Here is a 7,573-nt window from a genome sequence, read left to right as displayed (position 1 = left end):
ATTGTGTCCCTGTTCACTGATTCAGGTGCGAATCAGGTCTGAATTTTTGCCTGAATTTGCACCTGAATCAGAACCAAAGACACACAGCACCCTTTCCAAATGCCGACTGCGGCCGTTCCAAGGTGTGTGAATTAGCTCCATTGCGAGCCAGGCTGTCAGAGACCCAGTGCTGCAAAACAGCAAGGAATTACCGGCCTGTGAGCGCTAATGCGCATTCGCGGACACTTAGAATGGGTCATATAGGACTCAGCACGGACATGCGCATTCGCACACCCCCACCAATCCCGGCGTGCGGCGCCCTATATAAATGTGAATCCCCTGAGCGTCAGTGCTGGATTGTCTCTTCAGCTATACCTGTGTTCCTGTTTACCTGTTATTGGATTGACCTGTCCCTGAAATACCTGGCTTGTTTGACTACCCTTCTCGGATCCTCCTTACCTGCCTGCCTGCCTCTGCCTGTTATACTGACCCCGGCCTGGACTTTGACTACGATCTTGTTTCCTGATTTGGTACCTCACCGCCTGTCTGCTGCCGACTCCTGCCTGCAGCTGTTTACCCTATTGATCTTCCCTGAACTGATCTGACGTTTGTTTGCTGAAGCTCCTGTACTTGAAGAGGCTCCCAGCACCTTCGAGAGACTATTTCTGAACCAGCAGGCACCTGCACCCTCTTGTGCCCCTGCATTCCCTGTCCTCACCTCCAGGGGGTGACGGGACTGTGCGAGAGGCCGCCCCCACTTTCTCGGCTCCACTGTAAGGTACGTAAGGTACGTGACAGTACAATCCAGCCAACATGGAGTCTGAGTCTGTGGATTTGCCTCTGGACACGTTGTGCCAGCAGATATCTAACCTCACCCAAGCAGTCCAAGGCCTTCAAGAGGGCTATCACCGACTGGAGCAAAGAGTGGAATCTGTAGTCCCAGGTGCCTCACCACAACCTGTCGCAGCATCTGCATCTTCAGCATCCACAGCATCAGCTCCCACTGCCACAGTAGTGCTGCCACCCCTGAAACAACGTGTTCCTGCTCCAGAGAGATTCTCGGGAGGTTGCAGCAAGTTCCGTGCGTTGAAAAATGCCTGTCGGCTTTACTTCCTACTTCAACCTTGTACCTTCTCTCTAGAAAGCACTAAGGTGGGTTTCCTCGTCTCACTTCTCCAGGGATAACCCCAAACCTGGGCACATCGCTTGATGCAAAAGGCCAGGGGGGGGGCGTGGCTTGGCGCGCAATGTGGATGGCTGCATTCTAGAGGAGCTCTGTTTTCCAGGGAGAAAAAAAGCCTCATTACAACCCGTTTCTCGGCTAAAAATGTCCAACCTCACAAAGAAGGGACATCACAATCGCTCCCTACGCTCAAAGGGCACCCCGAAAGGCAAGCTCACCCAGGCGAACCTAGTAAGATTCAGCTTCGGCGGAGGCGGCAAGAGTCCCAAGATGGCGCCGACCCGAAGCCCGGAGCGAGGAGACGACAGGGAGGACGACAGGGAGGATGATGAGATCTCGCTCCCAGCCTCTGAGGGCTCATCAAGAGGTAACATACCTAACGATCACCCACTGAACTAAGCCATTATGACTGACATCGCAGCGGACATTAAAAACTTGTTTGCAGTGGCCATTACAGACATCAAGTCTGAATTGATGAGACTCTCAGAGCAGATGGCAGTAAACGACAGGGTGGGCAAACAGAGAGACCGGGCCTTAGTCAGGCTGGATGACATAGCAACAGCCCACTCCACTCATCTTATAACCATGAACAGACAATTCGAAGATTTAGACAATAGGGGACGCAGAAACAATATTAGGGTGAGAGGGGTCCCCGAATCCATCGCCCCTGACCAGATCAAACCCACCCTCACCTCCATCTTCAATAGCCTCATGGATAGGCCCGAGGCCTCCCCCATCGAGTTCGACAGAGCACACAGAGCTCTCAGGCCTAAAGCCCTTGATGATAATCCACCGTGAGATATAATTTGTTGCCTCCCAAATTATACTTTGAAAGAGGACATACTACAGAAGGCGAGGCAGAATGACCAGATCACCTTTAATGAGACCACGATTCAGCTCTTCCAGGACTTGTCCCCTATAACGCTGCAGAACAGGAGAGCTCTACGTCCTTTGCTGGATGTTCTGAGGGGAAAGGGACTTACATACAGATGGAAGTTTCCATTCGCGCTACAAACTACATACAATGGCAGACAATATCTGCTCAAGACCCCTGATGACCTCCAGAAATTCTGTGAATGTGTACAAATTGCCCCGGTGGAGCTGCCTGAATGGTATGCAGACTTCCGTCTTCCACCAGAAATCAACAACCACCCGCCCAGGCAGGGTCCGTCTCCCGCTAAATCCCCTTACAGACAGGGCAATCCCAGAAGAAACGCTGGCTGGAATGATTATAACTCTCCGGCTGCTAAAAGCCCTAGGATGTGAAGACTGTAAGGAAAATCCCCAGTTCATTGACTAGACCATTCTTTCTTTCTCCTGTTCCCCCAGGACGACCCTCATTGGGCTAAACAGAAATGCCTCCATGCTCTATTCTTTAAACCCGCTTTGAACTTTCGATTGAAGTGTTGGAACCTTACACTTATTTTGGAGGTGATTTGAACTCTCTCCACTAGATGGCAGCGGTCTGTCGAAAGTGCAGAGCTAGCACGCAATCTTCATACTGTTCAATAACATAGCATCGACAGTCTCTGCCGGACTGCCCTCTCAGGCAATCCTCGTCTTAAGATCGGCACAATGTCATATCCCGGATGGTCAATAATTTTTCTCAATCCAACGCATATGAAACTTTCTTACTTGCAGGGAGTTCATATGGAACTGCAGAACTAGTTGCGGCTTACAACGGCTCCCAAGGCCACAGAGATGATGATCCCCTTTCCCTCGCATGTATCACGCACCTCAGAGCTAGAGCCTAGACCGAAATGTTTGGGTCGAGTTTCGATACGTCCTTTCCACCCAGGAGAAAGGTTGTTTAATAGGGGGTCATTTTCACTTTATAACCCCAATATCAGACTTACATGCAACTTTACTAGATCACTCAGGAACCCTTTCCCTAACAATCCTCGTTTCTTTTTTTTTTCTTTATTTATTTTGCCTGTTTTGTATTTTTTCTGCTTGTTCTTCACCTTCTGACAGGTCTGAGGCCTAAGGAAATTTGTCACTTCAGGAAGCTCCAGGACTCTTCCGACCAAACCGGTCCCGCTACAGATCCCAACGTCAGGCATTTCCTGAACATTGTCTGGTATAGTACCTGAGGCACCCCTTATATACATTTTGAATGTTGGGTTATACCTTAACAGGGACACTGAAGATAAAGGGGTTATAAACTACTCCCACAAGTGGGCAGACCACTGCTATTTTTGCCGCTTGGACACTTTCTCTAAAGCGGTTAGGTTGATTTAAAACTTGTGACTACTGACACATGGAGGGTCATTTTGCTCCTGAATCCATCTGCCAGTTCCTTCAAGACGCAGATACGAGGCTGCCCCTCATTTGGTCACTCCTGGGGAAATGTTATTTTGGTTTTAATGTTATTTTGGCTTTAATACAAAAGTTATCTACAAATGTTAGCAATACCCAGAGTACAGTCTCTACTTCAGTGTAAATCCTTTCTTGGCTGCCCTACACACATCTCCCCTCCTCCCTTTCCCTCCCTATCTGACCCATCCCTCCCCTTACCTCCCTACGTTAGATACTCTTGCTGATTTCCTGCGCCAACTTCTCTACCTCCCCTTTCCAAGATGTCATATTCCCACTTGGGCAAATCCCCTACAGTCATCTCCCATAATGTTAACGGCCTCAATATACCCGAGAAGTGAACAAAACTTCTGAGAGAACTCAAAAAGGCGAACCCTCAGTAATTTTCCTACAGGAAACTCATTTTAAAGGGCCATTCACCCCTAAACTCACAAACGACTTCTTTACCAAGGCATACCATGCCACAAACCCCCTGGCAAAAACTAAAGGAGTTTCTATTCTGCTAAGCAAACATGCCCCATTTGAACTGTCTAACCAATTATCTGATCCAGAGGGTAGATTTATTTTCCTCAAGGGTACTTGGGGAGGGACACCGGTTACATTGGCAAATGTGTACTTTCCAAATTCTGCCCACATTACATTTTGTACCAAAATTATTTCGGAACTAAAATGGTTCGCGGAGGGTTGTATTATACTTGGCGGGGATTTTAACATCCCCCTTTCCCCTTCACAAGACTCTTCCAATGGACACTCTCATGTCTCCTATAAGATCCTGAAGAGGATTAAGTCCTTACTTCAGTCACTTAAAGCGGTGGTTCACCCTCCATAGCAACATTTTTGCATAAAATGAGGCATAGTAGCGCGAGCTACAGTATGCCTGTCTTTATTTTTTTAGCCCCGTACTCACTGTGCAATCGTAGAGACAAGATTCCGACTCCCCGCGGGGAATGGGCGTTCCTATGGAGAGGGAAGGTGATTGATGGCTGGCTCTGGCACGTCACGCTCCCCGAAGACAGCTGGAACAGGTCTCGGCTCTTCACGGCGCTATACGGCGCCTGCGCACAGACTATGCGCAGGCGTCGTGAAGCGCCAAGTCCTATTTCGGCTATTTCCGGAGAAGCGTGCCAGAGCCGGCCGTCAATCACCTTCCCTCTCCATAGGAACGCCCATTCCCCGCGGGGAGTCGGAATCTTGTCTCTACGATTGCACAGTGAGTACGGGGCTAAAAAAATAAAGACAGGCATACTGTAGCTCGCGCTACTATGCCTCATTTTATGCTAGAGGAAATTTTTTATTTTTTTTATCAATAGGGTGAACCCCCACTTTAAGCTAGTAGACACCTGGAGACTCCTACACCCCACAGGCAGAGATTACTCCTTCTTCTCCCCTCCCCACAAGAAATATTCTAGACTGGACTTGATCTTTGTTTCTCAAAGGAATTTAACAGCACTATCAAAGACCAAAATTGGCATTATTGCACTCTCTGATCATGCCCTAGTAGCTGCAACACTATCACTAGGAACTAAACAGAGATATCCATTCAATTGGAGGCTCAACGCATCTCTGCTTACTGACCCGATCATCCATGACAGCATCCGAGACTCCATCGAAACATACTTCAGATTGAACAGAGACTCTGATACAAACCCGCTCAACAACTGGGAGGCACACAAGAGTGTTATAAGAGGAGAGCTCAGTTGGGGAGCAAGACGTAAGAGGGAGAGAATGGAAGAGATCACACGCCTTTCAAACACCATAGCCACACTTGAAGCACTACACAAGAAATCACTCTCTGACGGGGTAATGGACGATCTGATTAGACATAGAAAATCCCTTACACAAATACTGACCTTCCAGACTCAAAAATCCCTATTCTTTAAAAGAAACATCTTTTATGAAAAAGGAGACAAGGGGGGGGAAACAGCTTGCCAGGGCCCTTAAAGATGCCACCTTGGCGAACCAAATTTTCTCGATTCGGAACAGCTCAGGCGCCCTCGAACACTCCTTGGAAAAAATAGCCGCAATTTTCCATGACTTTTATGCAGGCCTCTATGACCTCCCACCACAACACAAACCAAATCACATACATTCCTCTAAAGAAGAAACGATCCGTCAATTTTTGATTGACAGTAAACTCCCCTCACTTTCCCCTGCAGAAACTTCCATACTAAATGAGCCTATTACCACCACTGAACTGCAACTGATGATTAAAGAACTGAAATCGGGGAAGAGCCCAGGTCCTGACGGTTACACATCACAATACTATAAAATATATTCTCTTATCCTCACTGACCCATTACTTAAGTCCCTGAATCACCTGGCACTGCAACCGCACGATTCCAGATCCTTACTCTCAGCCCACATTGCCGTAGTCCCAAAACCAGACAAGGACCATACCGAAACTGCGAATTATAGGCCCATTTCCCTCCTAAATTTGGATATAAAAATCTTGGCAAAAATTATAACAAACAGGATCAAACCCCTCCTATCAAAAATCATAGGCTCTGAGCAGGTGGGCTTTATGCCTGGTAGGGAAGCCAGGGACAACATAACTAAATCATTAAACCTAATCCACCATGCAAACATCTCAAAAATCTAGGGCCTTCTCCTGTCCACAGATGCGGAGAAGGCCTTCGATAGGATCTCGTGGGACTATCTGTTCGCAATGTGCTCCCATATAGGTCTTAGAGGGAATGTCACAAATTGGATTAAAGCCCTCTATCAAAACCCGACTGCTCAGATCAAAGTTAACACCACCCTATCTGACCCTATAAGTATACGAAATTGCACCCGCCGAGGTTGCCCCTTATCCCCTTTACTTTTTATATTATCATTGGAACCACTCATTAGAACCATAAACCTTTCCCCAGACATGAGAGGCTTCACGGTTCGAGATAGGGAATTTAAACTGGCGGCCTACGCCGACGACCTTCTATTTTTCATTACCCAACCACATATTTCCATGCCAAACCTATCCAAAATATTTAAAACATTCGGTTTCATCTCGAACTTCAAGATCAACCCGACCAAATCCGAGGCGCTTAATCTTACCCTTCCCCCAGATAAACTCAAGTCACTTAAACAAAATTTCAAATTTAAATGGGAGAAAGATTCCCTGAAATATTTGGGAATCAAACTCACCCCTGATTTAAATTCCTTGTTCAAAACTAACTTCCTCCCTCTGCTAAACTCGATCTCAGGAGACCTGAGGAGATGGAACTCCAAATTCTTCTCTTGGTGCTCCCACGATTGCTGTACCTCTTCAATGCTCTCCCAATTCACATCCCAAATTCCTTCTTTGCCAAGCTACAATCAGCCCAAAGGGGATTCCTCTGGTCAAATAGGAAATCTAGGATCTCACTGAAAATTCTTAATTTTCCCAAGAACAGAGGAGGCCTAGGTCTACCAGATTACAAAAAATATCACTTCGCCTCTCACATTACAAGGGTAATAGATTGGCACTGTAATGGCCCTAATAAAGACTGGGTACAATTGGAACTGGCCTACTCTTCACAGTCTCTCCTTTACTACCCATGGACCCTCCATTCTAAATCCTTCAAAAGCTCTGCCAACCCTCTCATAGCTAACACCTTAAAAATCTGGCACAAACTAGCTGCACCCTACAATTTAGCTACGATCCCAGGCCCTCTGACACCGATAGCGGGAAACCCTGACTTTCCCCCAGGACAGAATCAAAAATGTATTCCACACCCTACCCCTTTCAAAAAAATTCTGGTTACTCACTGTATGTCGGGCAATGTGGTTAAATCATTATCTTCCCTTCAATCCGATTTTGGGGACTCAGCACCAAGCCCTTGGTTTTACTTACAACTTAGGAATTTCCTAGTAAACAGCAATCACAAAACCTCTTATCTCCGGGGTTTGACACCCCTAGAAGAAATCTGCCGCAAGAGATCCCCTGTACTTAAGACTACTTCTTTGGCATACAAATGGCTGATCTCGCGTGATTCTGTAGATACTAGCAAACACAAGGAGAGATGGGAAGGGGACTTGGATAGACAAATCAGTGATCGCCAATGGGAAAACCCTTGCATATTTGCACACAAATGTTCGTTAAGTACCAAACACCAAGAG

The sequence above is a fragment of the Rana temporaria genome, chromosome 4, assembly GCF_905171775.1.
Source record: "Rana temporaria chromosome 4, aRanTem1.1, whole genome shotgun sequence".
Classification (NCBI taxonomy): Eukaryota; Metazoa; Chordata; class Amphibia; order Anura; family Ranidae; genus Rana; species Rana temporaria.
The sequence above is the reverse complement of the archived record's forward strand: the minus strand, read 5'-3'. Positions refer to the sequence as shown.